We start from the raw sequence: 17,440 nt of genomic DNA, 5'->3' as shown, positions 1-17,440 counted from the left end.
CACACGTACACCTCCCCTCATCCCCACATCCACTGCTTATTCAATCACTGCCCCATCTCACTTTTTCTACTTCAAACCCAGATGCACTGTGTGCTTACATGGTTACTATGCACAGATACATTAGGGTGGGAAACTACATAAGAATGGAAAAGGTCAATGCAAAGATGAGGAGGACAGAGTCTTGTGTTTGGAGAATTAGAGACACTTACTAATCTCATGTCCAATTCAGGAATCTTGGATATTGTTTGATTTCTGGTCTGATAATTTCCTTAAGTACACTAAGCTTTCTACTCAGGTCTTTTCATGCTCTAAATTAATCAATTAAAGAACATACTCTATTTCTGTTTTTAAAACACTCTCAGCATTTTCTGCTTTTCTACCTTCTCAAGTTTGTGTGTGTGTGTGGTAGGTAGTTTTTATATGACTAGTGTAACTACTGTGTCTCAGGTGTCCTTTTAAAAATCTCTTGCAAATACAGATAATTATTTCTTGCAGAATTTGCATAGTATTTGTCACATGTCTCTTTTGTTCAAGCAACTATTAGACTGTTATTTGTTTAATCAGGGAGCAAAGAATATGAAAAAGAAATGACAGAATTGTTCACCATCATGGGAGACATACATAAGGAATATTTAGAAACGTTTTATTTTTGAGTGTTTTAGGTATGAGTAGTGTTTTATACCATATCTCCTTTTCCTCTCTCCATTTCAACTCCTCCCATGACCCCCTAACTTTACCTTCTCTAATTCATGACCTCTTATTCTTCAATTATTATTGCTACACAAACTCACACTCACACATAAATACAACCTGCAAAGTCCTATTCATGCTGCCCATGTGTGTATGTGTTTAGGGCTGATGACATGAGATTGAATAACCAATTAAGGTCATAAATGGAATAAACTGCTCTCTCTCTCTCTTTCTCTCTCTCTCTCCTCTCATTCTCTCTTTCTAGCTCTTTCTTTCTCTCCCCCAGTCATGTCTTGTGTATAGCACTTCATCTAGGTGTGTGGCCTTGTGAGACTTCCCCCTTTCACACCGCATATCAACTGATGTTGTCATAGTTTAGGTCTTGTTTAGGCAACCATATTATTGAAATTTCAAGGATACAGTTTTCTGTCATATATAGAATACACTACATTGTAGTAGATTTTCTGGTCTAACACTTTTTAGAATCACATGTTTTTCAAATGTGGGCAACCCTAATGTGGAACCTTATTTTGAGTGATATATAAGCATAAATTTAAGCAGATGCTAATTGTGCAACTAGTGTCCTCTGACCTAGATGGAATTAATTAAGTCAGAAATCATAAAAAGTTATCTTAGCTGGGCATGGAGGCTCACAGCTATATTCCTAGGACTCGGGAAGACTAAGACACTTGCACTGGTGTAAGTTTAAGGACAGCCTTGGATGCTTGATGGTTCAGGCCAGCTTACACTATAGTGTGAAACCCTGTCTATAAGGAATACCAAATAATTACATACAGAAAAGTAAGTAAATGGGTCAATGAACTGAGTTCATAGTTCTGAAAAAGGACAATTTCAAATGGTCAATAAACACTTTAAAGGGGACTCTACATGTTTGGCCACTATGGAAATGCTAATTAAAAGTTCTTTATACAATGTTGTAAGGGATCTCCAAAACAAATAAATACCTTTTCTGGAGCAACTTTGTCCTGCCCAGGTGATTGACAAACCCATTTGGATTGACTCTCTCTGGGAAAGGTGATGGTACACTTTTGTTCCTTATCTTAAACTCTTCTGTTCTATAGTAATCTTCAAACAGTAAGGCTACTGGAGTCAGGTTAAGTTTCATACTAATGACCGTTTGAGCAGTTTGTGTGTCACGACTTCTTCCACTGCATGAGATATAACTCAGTTCTCACTCTTATGATCAGCAATTAAAGCCCTACTGTTCTGCTCATTGATTTCAGGGGATGTTTAGTATGAAGGGAAGGTTCAGATCTAGTGTTTGCCAAGCCTGTTATTATCCACCCTGTTTGGTTGGATGGATAACTCTAACTGGACACAAGCTAAAGCCATTGGAGAAGAGGGAAACTTTATTAAGAAAATGCCTCTGTAAGACTGACCTGTTGGCAAGCCTGTGGCACAATTTCTCAGCATCAAGCTTGATGTGGGAGGACCCAGCTAGCTCACTGTAGGCAGTGTCTGCCTGGACAACTGGTCCTGGGATTGTGTAAGAAGGCAAGCTAAGTAAGCTAAGAGAAAAGCAGGCCAGTAAGCAGCATTCCTCCTTGATCTCTGTTTGGGTTCCTGACTCCGGGTTTCTGCTTTGAGTTCCTGGCCTGACTTCCCTGGATTGAGGACTACAAACTACAAAGTTGCTTTTCATCATCAGAGCAACAGAAGGCAAACTAGTACAACAATTGCTACTTGTTATGGTGTAAAAACTTGAGACCATGTCGCACAACCAAAGTTCAAATTGAAAGTCTGTATTAAGCTGAACACTGCACAGAGCAGCCCCAAATGCACATTGCATGGAGTTTTGAAAGATAAAGAACACAGAAAAACTACGTCCTGCTTGGCCGTTACATGAGGAAGCAAGCAAGCAGTTTAACAGCAGCTAAAAGCATACAGTTAGCTAGGGCATTTTTGACCCCTTGTTTCTAGAACAATGTCGGGTGCCTTCCCCTGGTAGTCCCTGGTAGTCAGGGCAGAGGGTAGAAAGCAAAGTTGGCTTTTTCTGAGATATGATGGAGAAATCTTTACCCTGTTACAGGACTAGAATCATGGGGCATTTCTCTTAAGACTGGACCATGTGGTTTGGGGGAGGATGGTGGAAATGTATGGGCCTTTGGGCTGGAATAAGATCATTAAGTGTTCAGATCTTAACAAGCTTTTGTGGAAACTTGGAAGATTATTCTGAGAGCAGATGACAGACTCCTGGTTTGTGATGTTTCAAAGGAAAAGTTTGAGAGGCCCTTAAACTCTATCTCTCAGTATTATTCAAGTCCTGTTTTTAATGAATCACCTGTGGTTCTTGTCAGTAGGGTCTGAAGAAATGGCTGTGTTTAACAAGGGACCAGAATCAATAAAAATAAATTTTCCTTTCTCTGAGAAAATGGGTATTATTGATCTGGGGCTGAGAAATCAGCTGTGATTAAGAACAGACCAGCATAATTGAGGTGAAATCTTCTTGGTATACTTCCTCCAGGCCAGCATACAGAAGCTGTGGTCCATATAGTACCAAGGCTACATCTTATGGTACACCCAAAATTGGTGATATTTAACAGTCTCCAACTTGATACTAGTTTTAAAGGCATGGAGGATTCTTGGGAGAAGATAAAGCTTGACACCATGAAAGACCAGGAGAGATCATTAGTTCAAGGATAGATTCAGTTGTGGTGGAAACCCTGGGTAGGACTAATGGGGTCATAGAAAGAAGCTGAGGTTTGTGACCATGTACCAGGCTCAGAGTCCCTGAAGATAGGCCAGAAAAGATACCAGCAAATATTGGAGATGTCAAGACTGGAACATATACCAAGGATTGTAGCAGCTAAACAGTAGAGCTAGCCTGATCCTAGGAGATGACTATGTATGTGTTCTGTGAATGAGACATCTAAAGAGGCAGAGATACACAGGACCTGTGGGTCCCAGATGATTGTTAGTGGGTCTGACATCAAGCCCTGAACTTTGATGGCTTTACTTTGATTTGACTGTGCTCTGATTATTCCCTCTTGGAATAAAAAAATACATAGCTCATTTTTAACTTTACATGAACACACAGTTAAGAGATGCTGGAATTTTAGCAAGATTTTGGATATTTTAAGGAGATCAAAAATTTAAAGACTTTGGAACTTTAAAAGCAATACTAGGTTCTCTATTGTATTGTTAATATGAAAACCGAGGGATTAAAAAAGGAAAAGTGCTTATTTGCGATGTATTTTTGTGTCAAGTTCACAAGAAATCAGTTATGCTGGTTTGTTTGGGTTGTAGGTTTTGTCAACCATCTAGAGTTATCTAAGAAGTGGGAAACCTACCTGAGACCTCTTTAAGATTGGCCTGCAGTTAAGTGAGGCATTTTCTTGGTTTATAAGTCATGTGGAAGGTCTCACAGATCACTGTGGACTGTGTCACCCCTGGGTCCTAGATTGTATGAGAAAGCAAACTGATAAAGAGGAAAACAAGCCAGTAAGCAGCACTCTTCCATGGTCTCTTCTTTGGTTCCTCCCACCAGGTTTCTGTCTTAAGTTACTGGCTTAACTTTCCTGAATGATTGACTACAAACTCAGGTTGAAATTAATCCTTTGCTCCCAAAGATGCTTCTGGTCATAATGTTTGTCATAGCAATGTAAAGCAAAATAAAACAGTATCTAATTTGCTCCCTAACTCTTAGGTCAAATAAAAAAAATGATCTTAGTTAGGTTTTCTATTGCTCTAATAAAACAAACACTATGAACAAAATCAACTTATAGAGAAATCAGTTTATTGAATCTTAGAGCTTTTAGTCACTGGAGATGTCAGGCCAGAAACTCAAGACAGAAACCTATAGACAGGAACTGAAGCAAAGGCCATCAAATGAGTGCTGCTTAGTAGATTGCTTAGCCCATTTTCCTATACATTAGAGGACCACTTGCCCAGGAGTGGCTCTGCCCTTGGTGATTTGGTCCTGTCATATCAACCATCAATCAGGAAAATGCCCCAAAGACATTAGCTTGTGTCACGCTGACACTAGCCAGCACAACTGACCCCTTGTAAACTTGAAACAAAAACAAAAATGCTCTTTGTTTTTTGCCTGCTTAGCCTCATTCTTGTTGGTAAGTTCATTAGAACCTATTTATTTGGGATTCCAACATATACTGAAGAGCAGCTGAGACATCCAAATTTGCGGACTAAAAAACTATTCAATTTTCCATTGGTAGGGAGCTGGACCACAGCCTGTAAGCCTGTAAACCACTCTTATAAACCTCATATACATGTATAAAACATATGTATATGCTAATAGAATATAATAGAATATATGTATATATTCTACATATATGTATATATGTATATATGTACATAAATATATATATGCATATATAGAATATTTACATATATATATATGTACATATATACTCTATTAGTTCTGTTTTTCTAGAGAACTCTAACCTAATACAACTAGTAACTTCTCAGTTCCAGGTAACCATGTTGATTTTTTTCAACAAAGCCAAGGTTTCACTTTAGTGGTTCTGAACTCTTGCTAATCACAGACAACTCTTCATCCACAGATAACCAAAACTATAGTCTTAATTCAAACTATCACCAAAGTGGCCCGGTAATGATTTTATTTTCTTCATAAGCTAAGCCTCAGTCATCTGCACTGCTCTCAGCATTCCTGTCTTCCAAACTCCCCCAGAACATCCCATCAAGTTCTGTGTACTCAATGGTTTCTGCATCCCAACATTTTAAAGTCCTTCCACAATCCTTCCCCACATATGGTCAGTTTGAGCATATCAATACCCTACTCCTGGTACCAATTTCTACCTTAATTAGAATTTTTATTATTATGGTAAAACACCAATATCAAAAACAACTTGAGGGAGAAAGGGTTTCTTTGTTTTTATAGCTTGCAGTCCATCATCCAGAGAAGTCATGCCAGGAACTCAAGGCAGAAACCAATGCAAAAGCCATGGAAGAGTGTTTTATACTGGTTTGCTCTCCATGGTTTGCCTTTCCTTTTCTATACAACTCAAGTTTGCCTTTTTTAAAAATAAAACTCAAGACTACCTATACAGAGGTGGCACTGCCTTCAGTGATTTGGCTCTTCCACATCAATCATTAATCAAGAAAACATTCCACAAACTTTTCCATAGGCCAATCTAGTGGAGATATTTTCTCAATTGAGATTTCCCTGTCTAAAATTACTCTAGCTTATGTCAAGTTGACATAAAACTAACCAGCACATATGGGTTTTTCTTTCAGTTTGTTTATATAGTGGATTACAGCCCCATCAGGATAGAGTAAGCCAACTGTCCCAATATGGCAGTTAAAGAGACACACAACACTAAAAATCAGAGAAAGGAAAATTTAAAAATGTATATTGGACAGAGGAACAGATAAATTGGTCAAGTGACCCCAAGTTCATCTGAATAGAACTAAAGGAACTTTAGGCTTTACTATAGGAAGAAATATATTTGCTAAGATATCATGATTGGGGTGTGGTCCCAGCCATCACTGCCTCAGGTCTTTCTCAACTCTGTCCTACCAAGTAGTCCAATAAAAAGTTGTTCATCTGTTAGTACTAATCAATGCCTGATGGCAGCAACCTGGTTTCTACAAGATGATCTGTTACACATCACATATGGTTCCTCATTCACAGACATTCTCAATTAGAAAAATAGTCTAACTTACTTATGAGCATGGGGTAATTTGAAAGTCTCTAATAGGCTATAGGTCAAAGTAGATATTACTCAAGATTTCTCTCTTTGAATGATATGACTTGCATGAACACTAAAAAGCAGCCTCAAATAAGATGTTTTTGGAGGCACAAGCAGTATCAGACCAATCGTGACAAAGAAACACATAGGTGATGAAGGTCCATAAGATTATATCAACTAGGGATAACCATACCTATTTTTGTATAGATGGACTCTGTTGTTCACCACATTTCTATGTTACTTCATAATAATTTTGTAGAAGTCTATCATTACATTACAACTGATAGAGAAAGAAAGAAATTTATTTTTAAGTTGGTTTTTATGATTATAGAAGCTGGCAAGTACAAAGGATATGGATAGAACAGAAGAATGGGGCCCTAAGTAGTGTTGATGCTGCTACTCAAGCCCTAAGGCAATCTGGACATAGAATTCAATCTTCTTAAAGGAGAATCTGCTTTTTCCAGATACTGATTTAAATGTGAAACTCATATAAACCAGATACGTTCAAAGCACCATCTAGATATGTCTGAACAGATATCTGAGTCTCATGATCTAGCCAAGTTGAAATGTAAAACTCAAAGCACCATCTAGATATGTCTGAACAGATATCTGAGTCTCATGATCTAGCCAAGTTGAAATGTAAAACTCATGACTACAGATACCTAGGCAGAAAAAAAGGAAGAAAGAAAAGGAAAGGAAAGAAAGCTGATCCCAAGAGCCCACAATGGAAAGATTTTTAAAGGGCAGAATTGAGGAAAAAAAAAGTTAAATGATATCATTTAAAAGATTGGATGTACAAGAAGAAATGGAAATTACTCAGTCAATCCTTTGCTCCTTTGAGGGAGTTATGTATTGTAGTGTATACCAAACCCCGAAAAGATACTAAGATTAAAAAATAGAATGCTAACATGTTTCATTTATACTTTTCTCTACATTGGTCTTTATTTATTCATATTGCAAATTAAAATCCTCTGATTTGAATGCTTTTGTTTCTAGCTTCTGATTCTCCATTATACCAAATCCAAGTAACAAGAAAAGATGTTGTTGGAGGTTGGAGAGATGGCTTAAGAGCACCTGTTGCTTTTCCAGAGGATCAGAGTTCAGTTCACAAGACCTACATCAGGTGGCTTACAACTGTTGTGGTAAATTTTTAACCCAATTTACCAAATCAATGAATTCACAACTCAATTAATTGGTATACAATTGACCCACCTGCCTAGATTGGGCAGATCTACCACTACATTACTCTGTTCCCATCTATTAGATTTCATATGACTTGCGATTTCTCCAAGTCAGCTCCATCTTCTTCTTTCCACCTTGTCCTCCTCTGTGGTCCTCTTCCTCAGTCCTCTCCCCCCATCTCTCCTTCTCTCTGAAATTTTTCAACTCCACCTTCCTTCCTGCTGCCCAATCATTGGCCTTAGCCTTTATTTGAAAAGTTAAGGTGGGGAGAAGTTTCACAAGGCACCTGTATACTGTGATTTGCTCCTCATCTGCAGTGCTTTCCAGGAGAGGAGAATAAGCATCAAAATACAAGACCAGGGTGCAGAGGAGAAAAGCAGACCCCCCTTTTCCCACTGTCTCAGGAACATGCACACATGTGCTATAATATAGCAAGCAGGCATAAACACATACATGTAAATAGAAATTAAACATGAAACCATAGTTTTGCAAATTATTTTTATTTCTCTGTGGTTATTGAACAAGAGATATAAATCCTACATTTAGATTGGGATTATGCTTAACTAATAATTTTTTCCTTTATAAGTTTTTGCAATTTCTTTCAATTGTAATTGTTTCATAAATGCTTAAATGAGAGCTTTTAGCACAGTTTTACAAGACGTGGACTTATCTTTTCTGTAGTGATAATATTCATGCTAAGAATGGAAAACAAATAGACATTTTCAACTGTTCTTTGTAAATGAAATTTTTCTGTCTCCTTAGAGCAAATTCTCCAAGAAATATGTTATGGCTTTTACCTACCAGGAAGACCAACAAATAAATAAAAGAACATAGCAACAGGCTCTGAGAAAAACAGTCAATGAATTGAGAGTGTAAGCCAATTTTATTATCCTGATAAATGTCATACACAAAACTTTCATAAATAGCATTTTGTGATAGCATCATAGCTTTCCTCTGAAGATCAGAAAAAATACAAGAATATTTATTCTTACCCTTTCATTTGACATTGTACTAGAAGTTCTACCCCAGTAAGGTAAGCAAGAAAAGGGAATGAAAAAAGATTACAAACATATGCTAAAAAAATGTATTTGAAACAAAAGATAAAAAGACATACATACAGAAAAGAAGTGCGTAAGAGTATTATTTATTTGCATATGACATAATCTTGTATGTAGAAAATCCTAAAGGAACTTTTTAAGAAAAGTAAAATAATGAACAAATTCAACAATGCTTCAGAATACAAAATACTATCCTCAAATCCTTGTACCTTGAACAGTGGTAACTAACAGTGTGAAAATGAAATTCAAAGCACAATTCCAAGCCTCATTCCCTAATCTGTAGCAGGAAACCTACTGTGGTCTTCTTTTTCTCTCTGACCTCATCCCAAATGGGTCACTATGACCTTCTCTCCCATCCTTCCTTCTCAGAATTCATCCTGTTTTCCCAGCCTCAAACACCAGTGTTCCCTAGGAACACACCAGCTTAGAGGGTCAGGGAAACAAATTAGCTAACTGAAGACCTTCACCACTACCTCCTCCCCTCCAAATCCAATCCCCCAGTCTCTTCCTCATCACTAAAACAGAACACCAGTTACAGCCTTCTTTCCCCTCCTTCTTGCTCAACATCCTTAGTAATTAGGGAAATTAATTAGGGAAATACAAGTCAAAATGCCTTTAATCCCAGCATTTGGGAGGCAGAGGAAGGCAGATTTCTGAGTTCGAGGCCAGCCTGATCTACAGAGTGAGTTCTAGGATAGCTAGGGCTACTCAGAGAAACCCTGTCTCGAAAAAAAAAAAAAACACTTTGAGATTTTAACTTACATCTGTCAGAATGGCTAAAATCAACAAAACAAGTGACAGTTCATGCTGGCAAGGATGTGGAGCAAAGGGAAACACTCCTTCATTGCTGGTAGGAGTGTAAACTTGTACAACCACTATAGAAATCACAATGGTGGGTCCTTAGGAAGTTGGGAATCAATCTACCTCAAGATCCAGCTATACCACTCCTAGTCATATATCCAAAAGAAGCTTCATCCTATGACAGAAACATTTACTCAACCATTTTTATTTTTGCTCTGTTGATAAAAAGCAGAAACTGGAAACAACCAAGATGTCCCTTAACAGAAGAACAGATAATGAAAATACAATTGAGTATTACTCAGCTGTTAAACAAAATGACATTATGATTTTTGCAGGCAAATGAATGGGACTTGAAAATAATCATCCTGAGTGAGGTAACTCAGACCCATAATTATAAATATGGCATGTATTTGCCTATATTTGGGCACTAGCCATTAAGTAGATCATAACCAAGCTACAATCTATAGAGCAAGAGAGGTGAGATAAAGAGGAGGTGTCTATGAGGGATGCATGGATCTCTCTGAGAAGTGAAAATAGAATAGATTTTATCTGGAGGTGGATGGGATGGAAGCAGGGGGAGTAAGTTGGGGATAGAGATGGGGTAGAGGGAGAGAGTGCAGTGATGGGCAGTTGGAATTGGGGGGATTTAGGAAGTTCTGTAGAAAGTTAGCACCATGGAAACTTCCTGGCTCTTGTGCCTGTTTTTGGGACGTTTTGTCCTCCTATTGGGTTGCTTCAATAGGATAGTTTTTGCTTCATTTTATTATGTTTTATTTTGTCATGTTTTGTTCTTATCTCTTAGCAGCCTGTTCTCTTCTAGTAAGAGATAGAAAGTGAGTGGATCAGGAGGGGAGGGGACGGGGCGAGGAACTGTAAGGTGTAGATGAAGAAGAAGCTATAATCAGGATACATTAGATGAGAAAAGCCTCTATTTTAAAAGGGAGTGAGAAAAAAGAACACAATTCCATTTACAATAATATGAAAGATATAACTAAGAATACATTTGTCAAAGTGGGCACAAAATTATACAGAGAACACTACAAAGCATTTTCCAAAATATTCAATAAATCTAAATGTTTTAAGCACATGCATCTTAAGATCTTAAGATGGCAGTATTCCCTAAAGTCACCTATAGATTTAACTAACATCTATCAAAATATAGTTTTATTGAGGAAGAAATTAAAAACTTGAACCTAAATTTCATATGGCAAAAGACAATTATTGGAAGGCTTATGCTTCCTGATTTCAAAGTTTACTATAAGACTGCATTACTATAAAATTACATTAAGGACAAATTGTTCCAAAATGGAAAAAGAATGAAATTTTTTAAAAAGAAGGTTTAAGTAAGTTCTGAAAGATTGAGTAAGTCACAAAAGATTGAAAGGCTAAATTTTATGAAAAGAAATGTATGTATGACAAATTTAGCTGGAAAAGTTAAAGGATTTTCTAAGAATCAAAACTTAATTCACTGAAATGTAATAAAACACAATTCTCTTTGTTTAAAGTTTTCTTCTTTAAAAATTTTTACTGTTAAAAAAATTTACAAAACTGAACAAAGATATTGTAGGCTGATGTCTTGTTGCTTATACTGTCTTTATTATTTTTTGATAACTTAGGAGAACGGTATCTTTAAAAGTCAAGGGTTAAGCATCTATTTGGATTAATATACTTTGTATTATTCTCTTATAACTCTGATTAACCCTGACTTATAACTGATTAAATAATTGGTTCTTCAAGACTGCATGGCAATAGCAGAAGGACTGAGATGAGCATGAAATAAAACTCAAGATCTAGGCAAACCCTCATAATTTAGAGTCAGATCACTTTTTATAAAGGCAAAGAAGAGTCATTTTAACATTTCCTTTGACCTCAATCTTAGCATCAGTCTTGATCCTAAAAAGAGGAATTCAGACAAGATATAGTAAGAGAACCAAGAATCCACTTAGGAGGAGGAGGAGGAGGAGGAGGAGGAGGAGGAGGAGGAGGAGGAGGAGGAAGAAGAGGAAGAAGCCACAGCAGCAGCAGCAGCAGCAGGAGCCAGGCTGGCAGGGGATCTTACTCTGGCAGACTTGAGAATTAGATTTTGTCTCCCCTTATTTTGCACAGTGAACAGTTATTGTGAACAGTTGCAGAGATACTTCTCTTGGAAGCCCAATTTTACCCTGGATCCAGTCTGTTCTAAATATATAAGATGTAAGAATAAGTACAGAGGCCAAAGTACCCCTGCAAAGTTAGTTAGGCTGAAACTTTACAGCACTCTGTTGGAGTTACCAACGAGGAAGCCCCTGAAGCTGGTTTGGTCTGCTTCAGAAAGAGCCAGCCACTAGCACTTATCGTTCTTTCTGTCTTGTTTTGGGGGGGTCTTTTAGCAGGTTCTTTTGAAGATAACCTCCTGCTTAGCATATATAACCACATACAAGGCAATGGATTTGAAACCTCTCCTTCAAAAAATACACAAAATATTAAATCGTAAGTGGACCATAATACAAATAGAGGATATAAGGCTAAAAAAATGGACATTAGGTTTCTTTCCCCCAAATTGCAAGCAACAAAGGGAAAAATAGAGTTGCCTACATGAAAGTTAAAGATGTTTGTACTTCAACGCAAAGAAAAAGATAGTGCACAATGTGGGAGAAAATACTGGCAAAGTGTGTAACAAATAAAGAACTTGTAAGACTATGTACATAACTGTCACAACTAAATGACAGAAACAGCCTAATAACCCAACTAAGATATCAGCAAAGTAGGTAGGCATTGCGATGTGTGCCTATAGTGCCACTACATTGGGAGACTGAGGTAGGAAGGTCACATGAGCCTACTGATTCATCTTTTTCATACACACAAAAACGTTCTAATGGATTTGTATAGAAACTTTTCCAAAGGAAATGACCAATAAGTATACTCAAAGATCCTACCAGAAAAGTGCAATCCAAAGCATAATGAGAAAGGACTTTGTGCACACTTGAAGAGTGAAAATAAAAGTGCAAGTGCTAGTTCTGCAGAGATTGCTTAGGATTGAAAAGCACTTGCTCTTCCAGAGGCCCAAGTTGAATTCTCAGCACACATACCAGATGAGTCACAATTACTTACCTGTAACTCCAGTTCTGAAGTATCTGACTTCCTCTTCTGCCCTCCTCAGTTCCCCCTACACAAGTGACATACATTGACATGAAATGTGTACACACACACACACACATACACACACATACACAGAGAAAGGGGGAAGGAAGGAGGGGGATAGGGAGAGGTAGGAGTAGAGCTAAAAATAAAAATGTTTAAAGAAGTACTTAGAAGATGTAAGGAAGTAGGAGCCCTCATGATGCCTTTCTGGTAGTATTTTAAATTGATGCCAAACATAAAAAAATTTTATCTAGGGTTGGAGAGAGGGCTTAGCTGCTAAAAGGCTAGAATCACAACTGCAACAATTTTATTTTCTCAAAATATGAAATAAACACTTCCTGTATGACTCAGCTCTTTCTGTGTTGAGTTCATATCCTAGTGATATGACTATTTATTTATTTATTTATTTATTTATTTATTTATTCATTTATTCTTTGAGACGGTTTCTCTGTGTAGCCCTGGCTGTCCTGGAACTCTCTCTGTAGACCAGGCTGGCCTCGAACTCAGAAATCCTCTTGCCTCTGCCTCCCAAGTGCTGGGATTAAAGGTGTGCGCCACCACCACCCTGCTAGTGATATGACTATTAATGGAGTAATAACAACCCAAATATCTATCAGATGATGAATATATACAGCAAATATGGTATATTCGTGCAAGGGGATATTTAACTATTTACTCAGTCATAAAGTGGAATAAAATACTGATACACACTGCAAAAAAAAGATGAAGCTTGGAGACACTCTTCTAAATCAACGAAAGCTGTAACAAAAAGCTTGGCACGGTTTCAGTTTTGTGAAATGTCTGAAACAGGTTCATTTGAGAACAGAGTAGTGATTGACAGGGACTAGAGAAAAGGCAAATATAGAGTGATGGAGCATGAACATGCAAAAGTCCTTGGCTTCTTTGGTGCTGATAAAGGTGTTCTGAAATGACATAGCAATGATATTTGAATAGTTCTGCAAAAATATTAAGAACAATTAAATTATGCTTTTTATGCTATGTGAATTAAATATTAACAAATGATGCATTTTGTGATTTATAAACACACTTAACCCAAGTTAAACATCATCTAATGCATATACATATCCAAATGTCACACAAAACTCCACTAATATGTGAACTTTCTGTCCTCATATGGCAGCTAAAAATAAAGTCAATTTTCAACAGTATGTGAGCCAAAGGGTCGGCTATGCAATGTAAATGAACTTAAGCCTAGTAACTATGGGCATTGCTAATTGGAAAGGTTTCTTGTCTTCTCTACTGACAATAATGAGGAAAGATAATTTGCATGTCAATGATGGCTTGTTATCTAGCACTCATAATGAAGTTACAGAGAAAGAAAACATTCAGAGAAAAATTTTTAGTTCCTTAAAGAAAAGGGAGCCTGGTTAAGTAAACTCTATAGTCACTAATGTCCTATAAATGTGTTTTATTAACTTACAATTCTTTCTCCTTTATTTTATATCCTGATCTTAAGGGTCTTATTTCATTCCCTTTGATTAGTGGTGTATGAAAAGATAAAAATGTCAGGTTTTATCATAAATTGCTACTAGGTGTATGATAGGGGAAAGAATCCTTGACAAATTTCTGGTACATAAAACCTACAAAAACACAGTTTACAGAAAAATCTTCATTGTCCCCTGCCCCTTCTCTATCTCTGTCTCTCCTCCTATCTCCACTCTGAGCCACAGCTATTACAGATGTTTATGGGGTTTTGTTGCTGTTGTTGTTTTTGTTACTAATTTGTAGTTTTCCATGCCATAGGCATTTTATCCTCCATATTGAGCAGTGATTCTTAGTGGCCACTAGACTTCATAAGTTAAAAAAAAAATCCTGAATTTACTCAAACTACACATGGGCTACAAACAAAAAATATCTTTAGATTTTAAAACCTCAATTGCCTTCAGGGCATGCCTCATAATTGTCTAGCATGAATCATTTGTTGCCATGCTGTCAATCATTGCAACATTCTGAAGGAGAGTCAGGGGAACTTAGACTGTAAGAACATATGGACCTGCCCCTTTAAGAGGAGCTGCTTCTTGTTCCTGGAATCATCCTCCCTCAGGTCATTTCAACTGATACCAACTGCTAACTACCAACTGCAACTGTTAACTAACTGCTAATCTCATTGCAACTGATACCAACTAACAATTGCTAACCAATTGATAACTGTCAACCACCTGTGAGTGGAAGGAAACCCACCCAAGTCAAAATACCCTAGGTGGGACCAACCAGGGAGAAAAAAGAGACCTGAAGACAGAAGGGCCCCAGAGCCTATAAAAAGTGCAACCCAGAGCCCTCAGGCAGATTCTCACCTCTGGGGCTTTTATGTCCTAATAAAGTTTGCTAAAGTTGTTCTCCTTTCTAAAGGTCCTTCTTCACTCTGACCCTGACCCTGAGGACCTCAACTGTCAATCACAATGAGGCAGTGGCAGCTGTCATATTTTGCACCTGCATCTTGCATCTTTTCTTATCACTTTCACTTTCCCCAGTATTGGAGGCTATTGCCTCCATCTAGCCTGTGGCTTTCTTTGCATGGGTCTTCTTCCCAGGGTGTATGATTTTATTCTGTCGGTTCCACAGAACAAACTTGGCAGTATCCATAGAGGATCACCCCATCAGAGACCCCATAACATTTGAACCTTCTCAGTCAACCCAAGCTAGCAGTTGTAGTCCCAAGATAGAGCAATAATGGGTTCTTTCTTGTCCCCTTTCTCCAGCTCTTCCGAGAACTTTGCTGTATTCATTGTACTTTAGTTATAAAGTGTATTATTTGCTTGTATTTTTCTTCTTTCCCAGTTCTAGTCATTACATCAGTGAGTAAACACTCTCCTTTTCCATGAGTTTAGATGTCCCATGCATTTTCTTTTATGCTCAAGAGTTTAAAAGTTTGTAACATTTTAACAGAAGCTGAAATGTGTTTACTTGGTTGGCCCTTGCCTCTCATATGTTTTCAGATATGTTATTTAAAAGACATGTGTAGTACCTGTGTCACAATAATGGAAAGAGAAAACCTTTACTCAACCCTAACCCAACTCAACCTATAACCAAGCCTGGCGGGTAACAGCTTAGTTGTATAAGTGTCCTTTTGGAGACTTGTAAATTTGGAGAATGCATTATATGGCCAGAGGTAACATTACAAAAGACAACGTTAATCATAATTATGTTTTTATTGAAGTGATTCTTTTATATGCAATGATGGCCAGAATTAAGTTACTTTTATTGATGATCATATAATAGGTATAAGTAATGGCAAATTGGCAGCTGAATTGGTTTGCTTTGGTGTTGCAATATACTTTACTGAATGTTTTGGCAAAACTCTGCCAAAAAGGAAAACTCTATATGTAGTTTTGAAGGCTCAATTGCCATAAAAATTAATTTCTATATACAACATGAAAAACTCATCATAGGTTTAGGTTATTTAACTTTTATTCCTTGCATAGTATGTGAAGTTAGGGGTTTTGTTCAATTGGTTTGGGTCTTTTAATAAAGTAGGATTTATAGTGCTATGAAGATGGTTCATTGGTTAAGAGTACAAACTTCTCTTCCATAGGAACTGAGTTCAGATACTAGCACACACATTGTGTGTTGCACGAACATCTGTATCTCCAGCTCCAGGAATTCTAATGTCTGCTTCTGCCTTCTGAGGGCACATGCACTTATCCACATACATACATGAATGCATCCATACATACATAGATACATACATAGATAAATACATAAAAACATACAATTAAAAGAAAAAGTAGCATTTCTAAGACATAATTATTCTTCCCACCTGAAAGATGCCTGTTTCCTAAACCTTGGGACTTATGAATGAATTACCTTATTTGATAATCGAGAGTTTTCAGATATGATTAGATTAAAGACCTAGAAATAGGAACATTAGCATGACTTATATCAATAGGCCATATCTAGGTCCTTAAGGAGGAGAAATTCCCTACAGAAGTGACTTACTGAATGTCTGAATAGGAAAACCACAAGCTAAGTAGTGTGGACAACATTTAAGGCTACAGCAAATAAGCAATTATATACTGGAGCCTCCAGAGACATGACTGCTGGGCCCTCGGTGCTAAGCAGGGAATCTATAACACCCTTGTCAAGACTCTGGATGCCTTAGAGGAGATGAGGTATAGAGATTATTGTAAAATCTGGTGGATGGAGAGAAGAGTTAGGAAAATGTCTTTAGTAGGAAGAATCAATAGATAGTTTTCATCTTCAAAGTTTTCAATTTTTTCCTGATTGACTAGAACTAATTCTTTAGATAACAATGTATCCTTTCTCCAAAGATATCATTCCATGAGAAATTAAACTAACGTTTACTATTTGTGTGCACTTTCTAGATATATTAAGAGAGTCCTTGGCAATATGCTTTTTACTTCTTTTCTTGATTATGAAGAACCAAAAAAAAAAAAAACACAAACAATTGCTTACTGGATATATCTAATTCCTGGCATAATAGTAAATAGTAGTACTTCTAGAAATGTAGTCCAAAACTTCCTGATCTCATTTGTGAATCTGATAGTGAGTGTGGAACGGGGCAACATGTAAACCTCAGCATCCTCCTTCATTAACTGGCCATCAACAGACTGAAGTGCAATACTTGCAGGAACATCTCCAATAGATATGAGAGTCATTGCTGTTCCTTGATGCTCTCCTGACAGCTGGTAGATGATTAAATATGTGCAGCTCAAAATTCAATACCAGAATGAGGTTCAGATGTTCTCCTTGAGTACTGCAAAGTCTGGAGAGTGTTATTCTCTTCTCCTGGTACAACAGAAGTTTATTGCTCCAAACTCCCCCCTAGCCTGACAATCAAAAGGGGTGGGGAAGACAACATCTGTCCCAACACCGGGAGTAACTGGGACCAGTGGGACCAGGCACACAGGAACTCCACCA

This window comes from Mastomys coucha, chromosome X (genome assembly GCF_008632895.1).
Source record: "Mastomys coucha isolate ucsf_1 chromosome X, UCSF_Mcou_1, whole genome shotgun sequence".
NCBI classification, from domain to species: domain Eukaryota; kingdom Metazoa; phylum Chordata; class Mammalia; order Rodentia; family Muridae; genus Mastomys; species Mastomys coucha.
Note: the sequence above shows the minus strand (reverse complement) of the source record.